Source organism: Nicotiana tabacum, chromosome 2, assembly GCF_000715075.1.
Source record: "Nicotiana tabacum cultivar K326 chromosome 2, ASM71507v2, whole genome shotgun sequence".
Lineage (NCBI taxonomy): Eukaryota > Viridiplantae > Streptophyta > Magnoliopsida > Solanales > Solanaceae > Nicotiana > Nicotiana tabacum.
In genome coordinates, this window is record NC_134081.1 from 41,517,911 (window position 1) to 41,537,236 (window position 19,326).

Below are 19,326 nucleotides of genomic sequence, written 5' to 3' on the forward strand. Positions count from 1 at the left end.
CTTAAACATTCAATTTACACTCTAAGTAATTCAATTCAATTCAAAGTTAACAAGACCTAAACCCTAAAATTTTAATTCAATTCAAAGATAAACAATCAATTTAAACACTAATTAACTAATTCATATATATTTTTCCCTACTCACAAAATTGCAATATTTTTTCAAGTGAAATGCATATCCAAAAAAAAATTTAAATTCCAAAATATCATTATTCAATTCAACTCTAACTACTATTTTTTTTAAAATAAATTATAATTTTAATGTCCAAACGCCTACTTAATTTTGATTACGTGATTCTTGTAGTGTCCTTTTGGACGACAATGGTCTCTAACTATCTTGTGTGTCTTCCTTTTACTTTTTGCACGATACTCTCTTTCTCTTTCCTTTGGTTATAAATAGAGTAGCCATATGCAACTATTTCTCACCAAATTCACTTCTCCATAAACCAAAACAATATTAATCCTTCAATTTGAAACTACAAATTATGGCACTCCTTTGTGCAAAACTTGCTTTCTGCTTTCTTGTCTTATCACTAAGATTGCAGAGTAGTAAAGGTGATTATGGAAGATGGGAAACTGCTCATGCTATATTCTAATTCTATGGTGGTGGTGATACCACTGGTACAATGGGTAAGTTTAAATATATCTTTATAGGGGGAAGGGAATGAGAATTTGAGCTAATTAAGGGTTAATAATTAAATTGCAGGTGTTTACCCAAAAAACGGATAGAGTTGAATTTGTACGTAGTTCTAAGGGTATGTGGTATAATTTGACACAAATCGTAAGAGTAAAATGGAAATATCGAATATATACTGTGAAGAGTAAAAAAATAAGCAAAGGTGAAAGGAGGATGATTTATGGATTGAGCAAGATGAGCCAATCTATGAAGCTAAAAGAGGATAATTCTTCAGTATGAGAGTATATGATATTTGAGTTACAGTGTATGCAAAACTTGATGCTTTACAGAAATAATAACCAACCCCTTTATAGTGGAGGGGTCCTACTTTAGATACAATTAAAAATACATAGTGGGAGACCTATGATAAATCAGCTTTTCCATAATTCCTGCCAAGATTCTCTCTCCTAGTGCGGTTGCAACGGCTCTTGTCTATGTGCTCGATATTATCTCAAGCTCGATATCGACTCGAGCTCTCGATCTTGACTCGAGTTCGATTCTGATTCTGAGCCTTGTATTGATTCGGGGACAATATTGATCAGTCTCTGCCTCATAAGCTCAGTAACTTCATCATAATTCGATTTGGATTTGAGATCGATAATGATATCGAGCTCGACATTGATCGGTTCCTAGGGCTCAACACTTGATTACCTAATTTCAGACCTCAACCTGATCTTCGATCCAATGCATTACTATTTTGACCAGTTCGTACGAAGGACTAATCGATTTTTATCGTATACAGATAGTCCCCTCGTTTCTTGGGAAGGATGTAGCGAGAAACGACATGATTTTTCAACGGTACGATTAGATATATACTGACATTTGCATCGAATCCGATCATGACGTGCTTGTCCTGTCGGTTCAGTTTACCTAGGCATTTAATGCGTGTCAGACGATGGTCGGCCATTATCAAAATTGAACAGCCATTGCTCTACCTATAAATAACCCTTTTTCACTTTTAATCACTTTTACATCTCCAAACTCTAAATTTTCTTATTTCTTTCTCACACCTTCTGAATTCATTCGTAAATCTGTGATGCTTCTCTGCAAAATCCTTCTTCAAAACACCATATCTTTGTTATCTCCTTCTTTAAATACAAAAATGGTGAAAACATCAAAAACCGTCTCCTAAAAAGAAAAAGTTTCTTCTTCCCAATCTACCGCCGATAAAACACCAGTGGATCCACAGCCTGAGGAGGGCGTTTTCGTGGCGTGTGTTCTTACCTCCGATTTTAAGGTTGACAAAGGCTCTTCGATTTCGGGCCAATGTGAGCCGGTATTGAGATATATGTGTTTGATAACCTGGGTATATCTCGAACAGATAAGAAAAGATTATAACTGGGGGAACAAAGTAGTGGTAGTCCCATCTCCCGAAGAGGATATTACTACTCATGTGGAAGGGTTTTTGAGTGTGTACACTTACCCTTTCACGTTAGGTTCTGTTATCAAGCATAGATGAGGACAAGGATCAAGGCTGGATGGGAAGATTCGTTCGAGTGAAGACGTCGGACCTAATACCGGCCGAGAAGATGCCATTTCCTGAAGAATGGAACGTGAAGCGTAAGTGTAACTCGGCTGTTATCTCCCATTGTTTTGTCCCTTCGTTTCCTTTCTTACTGATATCCCCTTTTGTGGTGCAGTGGTTACTTGGATGCCCGGTACGGTTCCCGACCTCAAGGACTGGGCAATGGCTTCGACTTCTACGTACGCCGAGCACTCATGGCGCGATTTGTCAAAGGGCCGATGGGAGGCCAAAAATTACGGCAATCTCCTTTCTCGCATCATTGATAGTTCGAACTGTTTTTCGTACACTCAAATCAATTTTCTTGTGTGTAGGTTTGGGCAAGGATGCGGTTTTGAGACCCCTGTCCGGCCAGGAGGAAACTTCGGCCCCGGTTTCTAAATCGGTGAAGGATAATAAGAGAAAAAGGGCCTCTACTTCTGAAAACCCAAAATCAAAGGCTCGTAAGTCAAGGAAGAATACCATCCCTTTAACTTTAGAATAAGTTCGACATCTTAGGGATGAAGATGAGGAAGAAGAAAAGACGACGGGTCCGTACTGGTGGCCCGAGTGAAGAAAACCATCGATGCCCCACAGGCAGCTGGATCGATGGTGGTTTACCAGGCTCTGCCTCGAACTGAGGGTATATCAAAGAAAGATTTGGGCAAAGTCCCTGAGCCGTTGGGGATCGAGGATATCTCCCATCGAAGTCAACGGATGGTGGATATGTCTGAAGGGGCCGTCCCTGACTCTCTTCAAACCGAAGAGAATGCCCCATGTGACTCACTTGGGGCAGTAGTAATCGAAGACTCGCCCACTTTCCCTGCTTTTTCCGAAGGGGCGATTCGGGAAGCCCAAGCTTTGGGGGCCCTCGATATGAACCGATCTCATGAAGGGGAGGATCCCTTCTGCGATTTGTTTACTAGGGTCGAGGAAGCTGCTGGCCCTAGTGATGTGTCGGGCCTTTTCTGCGAAGTGTAGCAAGCTCTGAATCGGGTAAGCTTTAACTCTGTTTGTTGATATTACTTTTATGTTTGTTTTTCTTTTCTAACTTCGTTTCTTCTTTCTTTGTAGGCCGCAACAGTTCATCGAGAAGCATGTTCTCAGTCTTGAACTGAGCTGCGTCGATACGAGGCCGACCTTCAATGGGTCACGGAGGAGAAGAACGCCCTTAAACTCCTCTTAGGGAAAAGGGGAGAGGAAATCAAAAACCTCCGAGCTGAGTTGACCAAGGCTCACCAAGATCAGACCGATCTGTCCGAGCAAGTAATGATACTATTAAAAGCATATGGACTCGATACCGGAACGATTGCTAATTTTTCAGTCTCACAGCTATAATAGAAACTTGAGATGATAGGGAAACTCCGTGAGGAGGTCGATGTGATAAAAGCGGATTCCTTGAAGTGGAAAGAAGGTATGGATCGCTTTGCTGCAGAGAAAGAGGCTGCTCGAGCCCAACTATTATCGGCCGAAAACCAACTTCAAAGTATGAAGGAGAAAAGCTTGGTTCAAGCAAGAAGAATAGAGGAGCTCGAGGCTCGGTTGGCCTCTGAACTTTCCAAGGAAGAATCTGACGTCAAAAAGGCAAAGGCCGATGCGGATGCATTCGTGGCCATCTATCAGGCCGATACTGAAGCTGCTCAGATACAAGCAAGAGAGGTAGTTGAGACTGCCAACACTCGAGCACATTGGGTTGCCGAACTTGCTAAGTGCCGATCTCGGAGGGAGACCCTCGAGGAGATCCATGCTCGAGGTTTCGATCTCACTGAAGAGATAAAAAGGGCTATAGAGCTCGAAGTCGATGCTGAAGCCTTGGCTTCCGATGATGATGATGATGATGATGATGGGAGCAAGAGCGGGTACGAGAGCGGAGAGGATCCCGATGGAGAAGAGACCGCCCTCGGAGATAACCAAGAAAATTAGCCCTTATGTTTCCATTTCGGACGTTACAAACAATATTATATATATATATATATAAATATCTTTTCTTTTCCCGACTTGCCTCTATTTTATTTTTTGCCTTGTGAAGATTTTGTTTCATTCATGCCTTATGAATGTTTTCATAAGGCTTTAGGCAATTGGATCGAATTTGGACCTTGTAGACTTTATAACCGAGTGAGTGCTTGCTCAAACTTGAAATGAGGTAGCATGTAGGCATAGTAGTTGGGTGGGTGATTGCTCGAACTCGAAGTAATATAGCTCGTAGGCTTAATGGTCAAGTGAGTGCTTGCCCGAACTTGAAATAAGAGTAGCCCGTAGGCTTAGTAGTCGAGTGAGTGATTCGAACTTGAAGTAATGTAGCCCGTAGGCTTAAAAGTTGAGTGAGTGCTTGCTCGAACTCGAAATAAGAGTAGCCCATTGGCTTAGTAGTCGAGTGAGGGCTTGCTCGAACTCGGAATAAAAATAGCCCGTAGGCTTAGTCGAGTGAGTGATTCGAACTCATCGTAATGTAGCCCATAGGCTTTATGGTTGAGTGAGTACTTGCTCGAACTCGAAATAGGGTAGCCCTTGGGCTTCGTAGTTGAGTGAGTGTTGCTCGAACTCGTTGATTTACCTTAAGCCTGTTTGCATAATAAATCTCGAAAAAGAGGAATATTTCTTGGATATAAGATATTGGTAAAGAAGAAATTTTTCTTTGTAAGTCATTATACATGTGTTCATATTTTGCGTCAGGGCTCGTGCCAACTACATGAGCATGGTTCGTTTTGACAATTTGGCTCTTACAATTTTTCCTATTGGAACCATGTTGTTATGAGGTAACGTTGTTGCATCGAACTTGATATATTTGAGGGGTAATGCCCCCCAGTATTCGAGGTCGATTGTAAAGAGGCCTCAGATACTGTTGAATTGCTTCTAAGTTAGCATGATCAATGGTTGCCTCATTAAAAACCTTGCCGAAAAACTCATTTGGGATAAAACCGGTCTAAGGGAAAAAGAGTGCAACGCGTGCTTTTAAACCTAGGACTTCGTATTGAAGGATCCATCCTTGTTCCTGATTGAACTTCTGCAAGGGTTAGCTGGGATATAAAAACGAATATGGGAGGGTCGTACCTTAGCAGTAGTATCGTTTTAGGTGTGACACATTCCAATTGCTTGATAGTTTTTTGCCATTTATAATACCGAGCTTGTAGAATCCTTTACCGACGTTTTCGAGAACCTGATACAGTCCTTCCCAGTTTGGACCCAGTTTTCCTTCATTTGGAGTTCGGGTACTGAGGGTGATTTTCCTTAGCACTAAGTCCCCGATTTTAAAATGGCAAAGCTTGGATCTTCGATTATAGTATCTTTTGATTCGCTATTTTTGGACGGCCAATTGGACGAGAGAAGCTTCTCGTTTTTCATCCGATAATTCGAGGCTAGTATTCATAGCCTCGTGATTTGACTCTTTTGTTGTATATCAAAACCTGGCACTGGGTTCCCCGACTTCGACTGGAATCAAGGCTTCGGAGCCATATACAAAGGAGAACGGGGTTGCCCCCGTACTAGATTTTCATGTTGATCGATATGCCCAAAGAACTTCAAGTAGAATTTCTCTCCATTTTCTCTTAGCATCGTTCAACCTTTCTTTAGGTTTTGAATGATAGTCTTGTTTGTCGATTTGGCTTGTATGTTCCCACTAGGGTGATATGGTGTTGATAATATCCTTTTTATTTTGTGGTCTTCGAGGAATTTCGTCACTTTGCTGCCGATAAATTGTTTACCATTGTCACACACTATTTCGGCGGCTATCCCAAATCAACATACGATATGATCCCAGATGAAGTCTATAACCTCTTTCTCCCTTATTTTTCGAACGACTGTGCTTCAACCCATTTAGAGAAATAGTCATTCATAAATAAAATGAATTTAGCTTTACCTGGGGCCGATGGCAGAGGGCCGACGATATCCATTCCCCATTTCATGAATGGCCATGGGGATAGGACTGAGTGTAGTTGCTCTCCGGGCTGATGGATCATCGGTGCAAACCTTTGATATTTGTCACATTTTCGAACAAAGTCCTTTGCATCTTTGTCCATATCAATCCAATAATATCCTACTCTGATTATTTTTCGGACTAATGAATCGACACCGAAATAATTTCCACAAATACCCTCATGAATCTCACGTAGGATGTAGTCAGTGTCTCCTGGACCTAAGCATACTGCCAATGGTCCATCAAATGTCCTTCGGTACAATGTTCCATCTGCAGTCAATCTAAATCGAGCAGCTTTGGTTCGTAGGGCCCTCAAATTTTTAGGATCCGATGGAGCTTTCCGTTCTCCAAGTATTCAATATACTTATTCCTCCAATCCCATGTTAAGCTTGTAGAATTTATCTCGGTATGACCTTCCTCGATCACGGATCTCGAGAGTTGAACGACAGTCCCCGAGTTGATCTCATCTTCCTCGACCGATGATCCCAAATTTTCCAGTGCATCAGCCTCACTGTTTTGTTCTCGAGGTACATGCTGTAAAGTCCATTCTTTGAAATGGTGCAAAGTTACCTGCAGTTTGTCCAAATACCGTTGCATTCTATCCTCTCGAACTTCGAAGGTTTTGTTTACTTGATTTACCACCAGTAAAGAGTCACATTTGGCTTCAACGACTTCTTCTCCCAAGCTTTTAGCTAGCTCGAGACCTACAATCATGGCCTCATACTTAGCCTCGTTGTTAGTCAACCTAGTAGTTTTGATAGATTGCCCAATAGTGCTACCCGTAGGCGGCTTTAAAACGATGCCTAGCCCAGACCCTTTCACGTTCGAAGCCCCGTCTGTGAAAAGGATCCATACCCCCGATGATGTACCCGGTTTCAACAAGAGTTCTTTTTCGACTTCGGGTACGAGGGTTGGCATGAAATCAGCCATACAATCCGCTAAAATTTAAGACTTGATGGCCATACGAGGTTGATATTCGATATCGTAGCCACTGAGTTCGACGGCCCATTTGGCCAATCGGCCTGAAAGTTCGGGCTTGTGCAAAATATTATGAAGTGGGTAAGTGGTTAATACACATATGGGGTGACATTGAAAGTATGGTCTTAGCTTTCTAGAGGCGTTTATCAGTGAAAATGCCAATTTCTCTAAGTGTGGATATCTAGTTTCTGCTTCCCATAAGGTTCGACTTACATAATAAACGGGAAATTGAGTAACTTGCTCTTCTCGAACTAGGACACCACTTACCACGATTTCTGATACTGCCAAGTACAAGCAAAGTTTCTCGTCTGCTTTTGGAGTATGAAGTAATGGTGGGCTCGATAGATATCACTTCAATTCTAAGGCAGCAATCCGTCCCGTTAGCATCTGTACGACTTTTACACTGTCCACGATGGCGATGTCTTCGATAGCCTTGATTTTATCGGGGTTGATCTTGATCCCCCGATTTGATACCATGAAGCCGAGGAACTTGCCCGAACCGACCCCGAAAGAACATTTCTCGGGGTTAAGCTTCATGTTGTATTTCCTTAAAATCTCGAATGTTTCTTGTAAATGAGCCAAATGGTCCTCTGCGTGCAGGGACTTAACTAGCATGTCATCAATAAAAACTTCCATTGATTTAACAATTTGTTCCTCGAACATTTTATTTACTAGGCGTTGGTAAGTAGCTCCTGTATTTTTTAGCCCGAAGGGCATCACATTATAACAATATGTTCCATACATGGTGACAAATGAAGTCTTTTGCTAGTCTTCTGGGTTCATTTGGATTTGATTATACCCGGAATAGGCATCGAAAAAAGTAAGGACCTCGTGGCCGGTCGTGGCATCGATCATGCGATCGATGTTGGGCAGCGGAAAAGAATCTTTGGGGCACGCCTTGTTTAATTCCTTATAATTTACACACATTCTAAGTTTGTTCCCTTTTTTAGGAACTACAACTAAATTGGCTAACCATTCGGGTTATTTTACCTCCCAAATAGACCCTATTTTAAGAAGTTTAGTTATCTCGTCTTTTATGAATATGTGCTTTACCTCGGACTGGGGTTTTCTCTTTTGCTTTACCGGTTTGAACCTAGGGTCCAGGCTTAGCCGATGTGTCATCATATCCGGTGGGATCCCTGTTATATCTAAGTGGGACTAAGCAAAATAATCTATGTTATCGATAAGAAATTGAATAAGCCTTTTCCTGAGTTCAGGGGTTAATCCCGTTCCCAGGTATACCTTTCGTTCGGGAAAATGCTCAATTAGTACGACTTGCTCCAGTTATTCGATCGTTGATTGGGTAGCGTCCGAATCATCTGGGATCACGAAGGATCGAGGGATCCTTTGTTAATCATCTTTGTCAATCTTTTGATTTTTTAGTTGGGTTGAAGCTGACGTCTGTGATTGCTATTTGGCATCTCGTTACCCTTTTGAGTCTGACCTTGTTGACATAGGTGAGGATATCGGAATTTCTTCTTCGACAGCAAACATTTCTCTTACGGCCGGTTGTTTTCCGCACATTATTTTGACTCCCTCCGATGTTGGGAATTTAAGAACCTGGTGGAGGGTCGAAGGTAAAACTCTCATATTGAGGATCCATGGCCTTCCAAAAAGGGTGTTGTACCTCATGTCGCCTTCGATTACGAGGAACTTCGTTTCCTGGATGGTCAGGGCCACGTTTATCGGCAGAATTATCTCGCCTTTGGTGGTTTCACATGCCATATTGAATCCGTTTAGAACCAGGGTTGCGGGTATGACCTGGTCCTGTAGACCTAGTTGTTCTACAACCTTCGATCTAATAATGTTGGCTGAGCTACCTGGATCAATTAACACATGCTTAACTTTAGTTTTATTCATAAGTACGGATATTACCAGTGCATCGTTATGAGGTTGCATGACTCCTTCTGCATCTTCATCATTAAAGGACAAGGTTCCTATGGGTGCGTAATCCTGAGTTCGAGCTCGCTTTTCTCTCATAACCGATGTCTTAGTGCGTTTAAGCACCGGCCCCTGAGGGGTATTGACGCCACTGATGATCATGTAGATGATGTGCTGTGGTTCTTCCTATTCGTTTTGTTTACCAAAATCCCTGTTTTTGAAATGGTTTTTGGCCCTGTCGCTTAAAAATTCTCGAAGGTGCCCTTTATTGAATAACCTCTTCTCTTAGTTGCCTGCAATCTTCTATTCTGTGCCCATGGGTGCCATGATATTCGCACATTTAATTGGGATTCCTCTGGGCAGGATCGGTCTGCATGGCTCGAGGCCATTTAGTGTCTTTGATGTGTCCGATAGCTGACACGATGGCGGATGCATCAATGCTGAAGTTATACTCCGATAACTGTGGTGCTTCCTTAGGTCCGGTAGGCTTGTCGAACCCATTTCTATTCATCAGCCCCTGAGACCCTTAACCTCGATCAGTTCTTTTGTTGCCTTATCCGGGGTTACGTCTCGATTCATTGATTATGTGGTTTCCACTATACGGTCGGTATCGGTCCTTGATCGGACCTTGTTCTCGATTGATATCCCTTCTAGCAGCGGGTTCAAACCCCAACTGATCGTCTTCGACTCTAATTTTTGATTGGTACCGATTGTGCATGTCGGCCCAAGTAATAGTTGGGTACTCGATCAGGATATGCTTCAACCACCGTGAAGCCGTCGAACTTCGTTCGTTTAAACCTTGAGTGAAAGCCTGAACAACCCAATCATTTATGACTGGTGGCAGATCCATTCGTTCCATTTGAAAACAAGATACGAACTCCCTCAGCATCTCGTTATCCTTCTGTCTTACCTTGAACAGGTCCGACTTTCTGGTCTCGACCTTTATGGCCCTGGCGTGTGCTTTTACGAAGGAATCTATAAGCATAGCAAAAGAATCGATAGAATTAGATGGTACATTGTGATACCATATCATTGCTCCCTTTGACAGGGTTTCACCAAATTTTTTCAATAATCCGAATTCAATTTCATCGTCCTTAAGGTCGTTCCCTTTGATGGCACATGTGTAAGAGGTGACATGTTTGAAGGGGTCGGTAGTTTAGTTATATTTAGTAATCTCGTGCATTCGGAATTTCTTAAGGATCGGTTTAGGAGCCGCGCTTGGGGGGAATGGCTTTTGTATGGATTTTTTGGAATCTAAGCCCTTTAATATCGGTGGTGCCCCCGGGATCTGATCAACCCTGGAGTTATATATTTCCACCTTTTTGTTGTTTGCCTCGATCCTCCTTTCACCTGATTCTATTCTTTTGGTCAGTTCTTCGAACATCTTAGCAATTTCGGGATTAGTCCTCGACTCTTGCTCATTTGACCTTACTATAGCTGGTTCCGTTCTATGGGCGATTTCTCGGGGTGGACTGGGCTCCGTCTTGCTCGGTGTCTGGGTTTGACTCTATAACTGAGCTATTGCTGCCTGTTAAGCTTGCAATATTTTGAAAATCATGTGCAAGCTGACGCCATTTTCCTCGATGTTATGGGTATCTTGAGTTACAGACCGAGTGCCACCTTGAATGTTGTTTTCAGGTTCAGAATATAGGTTTGCCTCAATGGTCACATGCGAATTAAAGTCTAATGGCACTTCTACTCGAGCTCCAACGGCATCGACAAGAGGCATTCCGGCCCTGGGCGTCAAGTTGTTGTTCTCACCTTGAAGGCCAGCTTCATTGTCGATAGGTAATACCATTTAATTTGAGAGTATGTCGTTGCCAATCCGAAATCAAAGGCACTTCCGAAAATAAGCCTAAAATGGTGTGTTTTTGTAGATTCGTATCAAATAATCACTATTATCCTTAGCCCTACGGTGGGCGCTAAACTGTTTACTCGAAAAACGGATAGAGTTAAATTTGTACGTAGTTCTAAGGATATGTGATATAACTTGACACAAATCGTAAGAGTAAAATGGAAATATCGAATATATACTATAAAGAGTACAAAATAAGCAAAGTTGAAAGGAGGATGATTTAAGGATTGAGCAAGATGAGCCAATCTATGAAGCTAAAAGAGGATAATTCTTCAGTATGAGAGTATATGATATTTGAGTTGTAGTGTATGCAAAACTTGATGCTTTACAGAAATAATAACCAACCCCTTTATAGTGGAGGGATCCTACTTTAGATACAATTAAAAATACATAGTGGGAGACCCATGATAAATCAGCTTTTCCATAATTCCTGCCAAGATTCCCTTTCTTAGTGCGATTGCAACGGCTCTTGTCTATGAGCTCGATATTGTCTCGAGATCGATATCGACTCGAGCTCTCGATCTTGACTCGAGCTCGATTCTGATTCATAGCCTTGTATTGATTCGGGGACAGTGTTGATCGGTCTCTTCTTCGTAAGCTCGGTAACTTCATCATAGTTCGATTTGTATTTGAGCTCGATAATGATATCGAGCTCGACATTGATCGGTCCCTAGGGCTCGAAGCTTGATGACCTGACTTCGGACCTCAACCTGATCTTCGATTCAATGCATTACCATTTCGACCAGTTCGTACGAAGGACTAACCGATTTTTACCGTATACAGCGGGAGGAGCATATGGATATGGGAATTTGTATGGGCAAGGATATGGAACTAATACTGCAGCATTAAGCACAGCATTGTTTGACAATGGCTTGTTTTGAGCCCAGATGGTGGTACCATTACTGTCACTGCTACTAACTTTTGCCCACCTAATTTTGCTTTGCCCAGTGACAATTGTGGGTGGTGCAATCCTCCTCGTCCCCATTTTGACATGCCTCAACCTGCTTATCTTCAAATTGCTCAATAGCATCGTCCTTGGTGTGTGAAGAAAGGAGGAATTCGGTTTATTATTAATGTACACTCTTACTTCAACTTGGTACTAGTCACCAATGTAGCAGGTCCAGGGGATATTCATTCTGTTTCAATTAAAGGATCTACAAGTGGTTGGCAGACTATGTCAAGGAATTGGGGTCAGAACTGGCAAACTAACTCTTACCTCAATGGCCAAACCCTTTCTTTTAGGCTCACAGCTGGTGATGGAACAACTATCACTACCAATTACGTATTTCTTTTTATGGGCAGCATACAATTTGTAATATGCATGATTTTTTGGGCACTGGTACTAGATTGTTTCCCTTAGAAATATATATAAGTACTAAAGAAGTGTGTAGTTGTCCTTAGTAACAAAAGGAGCCTGAGTAAGAGGTAGCTAAGTAGCACCCGCTTTTGGCCATCATTTGTAGTAAAGAAATGTTACTACTATTCATTAATGATTTATAAGATAAATATTGTGATCTGTTATGTGTAATTTCCAACTAACTTGATATGCTAAAATTATTTAATCGAAATTGATATCGGGTGATTTACAAATTTTTGGCCTTAAATTATGTTTGACAAAGGCATCCCAAAAATTGGCAATGTATAGCTGTATTGGCAATGTATAGGTGTATACGGTTAAAATCGGACCCACCCGATTTTACTATTTGACCGAGACCGGGAGATTACATCGAAGGACGGCCTCGTAACGAAACAGACTAAATCACGAGGACTAGGTACCAAGTTCAGGACCGAGATACCTGTCGAGATCAAGGCTAGTAGCGATCGAAGCCGAACAAGACAGTCATCGAGCAAGATCGAAGATAGCATAATAACAGAAAGGCGAGATATCCGTGGCTGGTCGAGGATCACGGCGTAAACCTCAGTGACTAGTCGAGGATCATCGCGTAAATCTCGAAACGGATCAAATCAGAAATGGTTAATTAGCTAAACATGAGATTTTCTTCTGTAATTAGAGTTATACCATAAGTAAAACTCCTCTACTATATAAAGGAGAGTATTAACCATTTGTAAGACACACTGTTTTCACGTAAAAAAGCCAATATAACGCTCTCTCTTTAGCTTATACTCTCTTGTTCACCAGCTTGCTTTATTTTTAACTATTTTGGTAACAATCAGTTTGAGGGCACCCTAGCTCGAGGGTTGAATTCCATTTTAATACTGGTTCGCTTTATTTTATAGTTTATTTATGTTGTTAATCTTCATATTTGTCTATCGGTATTAAGTGAAATCGTGTATCCTTAGAACCTCATTATAAGTTTAATTGTTATTCAATTTTTAGGGTAAATAATTCGGCGCCCACCGTGGGGCTAAGGATAATAGTGATTGCTTAATACTAATTTCGATAACACACACTGCTTTATACTTGTTATCGTAAGAATCTTTTTCTTCAGGATAAACATGTCAAACTCACAAGCAGTACCTACACATGGTGACAACAACCTCGGATTTCACGGGGAAAACGACAACATAGCCACCCCAGGAATCGAGGTGCCTCAGGCCGACCTCGAAGGAGCACCAATTGCAAATCTCGTCGATATCAGTTCACATGTCGCCCTAAATGCAAATTTGGGCGTTGAGCCCGAAGGTAGTATACACAGGGAAGTTCGATCAGGTGGTCGAGGTACGCAGGGTGGAGAAGATGGTGGAGTTAGCCTCCAATTGATATTCGAAATGTTACAGGCTCAACAGGCCGCTATAGCACAACTACAAAATCAACACCGAACACCGAGTAGGATCGAACCAGAAATCGTTCAAAGGACCGATCCTGTGCCGGAAAGGTCGAATACCAACGAATCGGGGACTGACCCTGCCATTATAAAAATGTTCGAGGAGCTCACTAAATGGATTGAATCGGGAGAAAAGAAAATCGAGGTAAATGACAAGAAAGTAGAAACATACAACTCCCGGGTTGACCAAATACCGGGGGCACCGCCGATTCTAAAGGGTATGGATTCAAAGAAATTTGTAGAGAAGCCTTTCCCTCCAAGTGCGGCACTGAAACCCATTCCAAAGAAATACCGAATGCAAGAAATTCCTAAGTACAATGGGACCACTGACCCTAATGAGCATGTCACTTCTTATACATGCGCAATAAAAGGGAATGACTTGGAAGACGATGAGATTGAATCTGTTTTACTGAAAAAATTTGGAGAAACCTTGTCGAAAGGAGCAATGATATGGTACTACAATTTGTCGCCCAATTACATCGATTCCTTCGCCATGCTTGCAGACTCCTTCGTAAAAGCACATGCCGGAGCGATAAAGGTTGCAACTAGGAAGTCAGACCTCTTCAAGGTGAAACAAAAAGACAACGAAATATTGAGGGAATTTGTATCTCGGTTCCAGATGGAACGCATGGAACTACCACCGGTCACAGGTGATTGGGCTGTTCAAACCTTTACTCAGGGTTTGAACGAATGCAGTTTGGTGGCACCATGATAGCTAAAATAGAGTTTAATTGAATATCCAGCGGTAACCTGGGCCGATGTACATAATCTGTACCAGTCAAAGATCAGGATAGAGGATGATCAATTGGGGACCCCTTCTGATTCTGTTTATCCAAACAGGCCCATCGGAAGAACTCAAAGGGATATCGACAGAGAACCCCGGTCGAACAGAGATCGGTATCAACCATACAATGCAGATCGTAGAAACAGTGGCCCATGATGCAATCCCATCTGAAATAATCGAAGGAAACGATCGAGGACATAACTCTCGAGGGTTCATGAGCAAAAGTGGCTTTGATAAACATGCGGATCCCACAGATGCACCACGATTATCAGAATACAACTTCAGCATCGACGCATCAGGTATTGTATCAGCCATTGGGATAATCAAAGATACTAGATGGCCTAGAACCCTACAAACCAATCCATCACAAAGAAACCCCAATCAAATATGCAAATACCATGGTACACATGGTCATAGAACCGAAGACTGCAGACAACTAAGGGAGGAAGTGGCCCGTCTATTCAATGAGGGTCACCTTCGAGAATTTTTGAGTGACCGAGCTAAGAACCATTTCAGAGACAAGGATGCAAAAAGGAAAAACAAGCAGGAAGAACCACAACACATGATTCACATGATCATTGGCGGGGTCGATATTCCACAAGGGCCCGTGTTCAAACGCACTAAAGTATCAATCACCAGGGAAAAAGGAACTCGAGACTATGTGCCAGAAGTCACTTTATCATTCGATGATGAGGAAGCAGAAGGGATCTCACAACCCCACAATGATGCTTTGGTAATCTCTATCTTAATGAATAAAATTCAGATTAAACGTGTTTTAATTGATCTAGGAAGCTCGGCCAATATTATTCGATCGAGGGTTGTGGAGCAGCTTGGTCTACAAGATCAGATCATACCCGCAGCTTGGATTCTCAATGGATTCAACATGGCAAGTGAAACAACTAAAGGTGAAATCACCCTACCAGTAAATATAGCCGGGACTATTCAAGAAACAAAGTTCCATGTGATCGATGGCGATATGAGATACAACGCACTGCCCGAAAGACCTTGGATTCATAACATGAGGGCGTTCCCCTCAACCTTTCACCAAATGCTGAAGTTCCTAACACCGGATGAAGTAAAAATGGTGTATGGGAAACAACATGCTGCAAAAGAGATGTTCGCGATCGACGAAGTAATACCTGTATCGGCGCTTTCATCAACAAAGGGATTGGATCCCAAAGGAAAACAGGAAGCTAAATAGCAACCATAGCCAACAGCCTCGACTCAGTCGGAGAAGCAGGGAACAAACGAGGAAAATAACTACTGGATCCCTCGATCCTTCATAATCCCTGAGGATTCCGACGCCACCAAATCGACTGTCAAGGAACTGGAGCAAGTCATACTGATCAAGCATCTACCCGATCGAAAGGTATACCTAGGTACGGGGTTAACCCCTAAGCTCAGGGAAAAATTCATTGGATTTATTATTGATAATATGGATTGTTTTGCTTGGTCCCACCTAGATATGACAGGGATCCAACCGGAGATCACTACACATCGACTGAGCTTGGACTCGAAGTTCCGCCCGGTAAAACAAAAGAGAAGGCCTCAGTCCGAGGTAAAACATGTATTCATCAAGGATGAGGTAACCAAACTTCTCAAAATAAGATCCATTCGGGAGGTAAATATCCCGAATGGTTAGCGAACGTAGTCATAGTCCTTAAAAAGGTAAATAAACTTAGAATGTGCGTAGACTATAAAGATTTAAATAAAGCATATCCTAAAGTCTCTTTTCCTCTGCCGAATATCGATCGCATGATCGATGCCGCGGCCGGCCACGAGATCCTTAGTTTTCTCGATGCCTACTCTGGGTACAATCAAATACAAATGAACCCGGAGGATCAGGAAAAGACTTCGTTCATCACTAAGTACAGTACCTATTGTCATAATGTAATGCCGTTTGGACTAAAACAATGCTGGTGCAACTTATCAATGCGTAGTAAATCGAATGTTTGAAGAACAAATAGGTAAATCAATGGAGGTTTATATTGATGATATGCTAGTTAAGTCCCTGCGAGCAGAGGACCATTTGACAAATTTGTAGGAGACCTTCGATATACTAAGGAAATACAACATGAAGCTCAACCCGGAGAAATGTGCATTCGGGGTCGGCTCGGGCAAGTTCCTCGGCTTTATGGTATCAAATCGGGGAATCGAAATCAACCCCGATAAGATAAAGTCAATCGAAGACATCAAAGCCGTGGACAATGTTAAGTCCGTACAAAGATTAACAGGGCACATAGCCGCCCTAGGCCGATTCATCTCGAGGTCTTCAGATAGAAGTCATAAGTTCTTCTCACTGCTCAGAAAGAAGAACAATTTTGCATGGACCCCGGAATTCCAACAAGCATTGGAAGAATTAAAGCGGTACCTCTCGAACCCGCCACTGCTTCATACTCCAAAAAAGGACGAGCAACTCTACTTGTACTTAGCAGTCTCAAAAATCGCGATTAGTGGGGTCCTAGTTCGAGAAGAGCAAGGTACGCAATTACCTATTTACTATGTTAGTCGAACTTTAGGTGAGGCCGAGACTCAGAACCTACACTTAGAAAAATTAGCGCTTGCCCTAATAAGCGCCTCTAGGAAATTAAAACCATATTTTTAGTGTCACCTGATCTGCGTGGTGACTACTTATCCTCTTCGCAATATTTTGCATAAGCCCGAACTTTCGGGCCGATTGGCCAAATGGGCCGTCAAGATCAGTGGGTACGATATCGAGTATCGACCCCGAACGGCCATCAAGTCTCAAATCTTAGGGGACTTCATGGCCGAATTTACGCCAACCCTCATACCCGAGGTGGAAAAGGAACTATTAATAAAGTCGAGTACATCATAGGGGGTGTGGACCCTCTTCACAGACGGTGCTTCAAACGTGAAGGGGTCCGAGTTAGGCATCGTTTTGAAGCCACCCACGGGTAATACAACTAGACAGGCTATCAAAACTTCCAAGTTAACTAATAATGAGGCCGAGTATGAGGCCATGATTGCAGGTCTCGAGCTAGCTAAAGGTTTGGGAGCAGAAGTCATTGAGGCCAAATGTGACTCCTTGCTTGTGGTAAACCAAGTCAACAGAACCTTCGAGGTTCGAGAAGATCGAATGCAGAGATACTTAGACAAACTACAGGTGACTCTACATCGGTTTAAATAATAGACTCTACAACATGTGTCTCAAGAACAAAACAGCGAGGCCGATGCCCTCGCAAATTTGGGGTCATCAGTCGAAGATGACGAGATTAGCTCGGGAACTGTCGTACAACTTTCAAGGTTAGTAATCGAAGAAGGCCACCCCAAAATCAACTCCACAAGTCTGACCTGGGATTGGAGGAACAAATATATCGAATACCTAAAGAACGAGAATCTTCCATCGGACACTAGGGAATCGAGGACTCTACGTACGAAGGTCGCACGATTCACATTGGCCAAAGAACGGACACTGTATAGAAGGATGTTTGATGGACCATTAGCAATATATTTGGGACCAGGAGATACCGACTACATCCTACGAGAAATCCACGAGGGCACCTGTGGAAATCATTCCGGTGCCGAATCATTGGTTCACAAAGTCATCAGAGCAGAATACTATTGGGCCGATATGAAAAAAGATACAAAAGAGTTTGTTCGAAAGTGCGACAAATGTCAAAGATATGTGCCGATGATTCACCAACCCGGAGAGCAACTACACTCAGTCTTATCCACATGGCCATTCATGAAATGGGGAATGGATATCGTCGGCCCTCTACCATCGGCCCCAGGTAAAGCTAAATTTATTTTGTTTATGACTGACTATTTCTCTAAGTGGGTTGAAGCGCATGCTCTCGAGAAAATTAGAGAGAAACAAATCATAGATTTCATCTGGGACCACATTATATGCCGATTCGGGATGCCTGCCGAGATCATATGTGACAATGGAAAGCAGTTCGTCGGCAGCAAAGTGACAAAGTTTCTTGAAGATCACAAAAATAAAGAAGATCCTATCAATGCCATATCATCCTAGTGGGAACGGACAGGCCGAATCGACAAACAAGACCATCATTCAAAATCTAAAGAAGAGATTGAACGACGCTAAAGGAAAATGGAGAGAAATATTGCCCGAAGTCCTTTGGGCATATCGAACAACATCAAAATCCAGTATGGGGGCAACACCGTTCTCTTTAATATATGGCGTCGAAGCTCTAATCTCGGTTAAAGTCGGGGAACCTAGCATCAGGTTTTGATATGCAACAGAAAAGTCAAATCATGAGGCTATGAATACAAGCCTCGAATTGCTACATGAAAAACGGGAAGCCACCTTCGTTCGGATGGCCGCACAGAAACAGCGGATCAAAAGGTGCTACAATCGAAGAGCCAATCTTCGACACTTTAAAATCGAGGACTTAGTTCTGAGGAAGGTCGCCCTCAATACTCGAGACCAAAACTAAGGAAAACTTGGCCCGAACTGGGAGGGGCCATATCAGTCCTCGATATCATCGGAAAGGGATCCTACAAACTTGGCACGATGAACGGCGAACAGTTACCAAACAATTGGAATATATCACTCCTCAAACGATATTACTGCTAAGGTACGACCTTCTCCATTTTCATTTATATTTCATACTAACCGTTCGCAGGTATTTAATCGAAGACATCGAAGGATTCTTCAAACACAGTCCTCAGGTCTGAAAGCACGCATTGCACTCTTTTTCCCTTAGACCAATTTTTGTCCCAAATGGGTTTTTCCGGCGAGGTTTTTAACGCGACAACCATTGTTCATGCTAACTTAGAGAAATTCAACAGTATACGAGGCTCCTTTACAATCAACCTCGAATACTGGGGGGCATAACCCTCGGATAGGAAAATACTTCATACCGACAGGGTCTCGATAGGCAAATTTTTTAAGGGTCAAATGGTTGAACGAACCATACCTATGTAGATTACTCGAGCCCTAATGGCAAAAATATACGTATGTTAATATAT

General features: G+C 42.4%; 1 pseudogene; it reads left to right on the forward strand.

Annotated features, from left to right (window-relative positions):
• The first annotated feature begins 484 nt into the window (after positions 1-484).
• Positions 485-12,163, forward strand: LOC107765002 (expansin-A2-like; annotated as a pseudogene).
• The last annotated feature ends 7,163 nt before the right edge of the window (positions 12,164-19,326 follow it).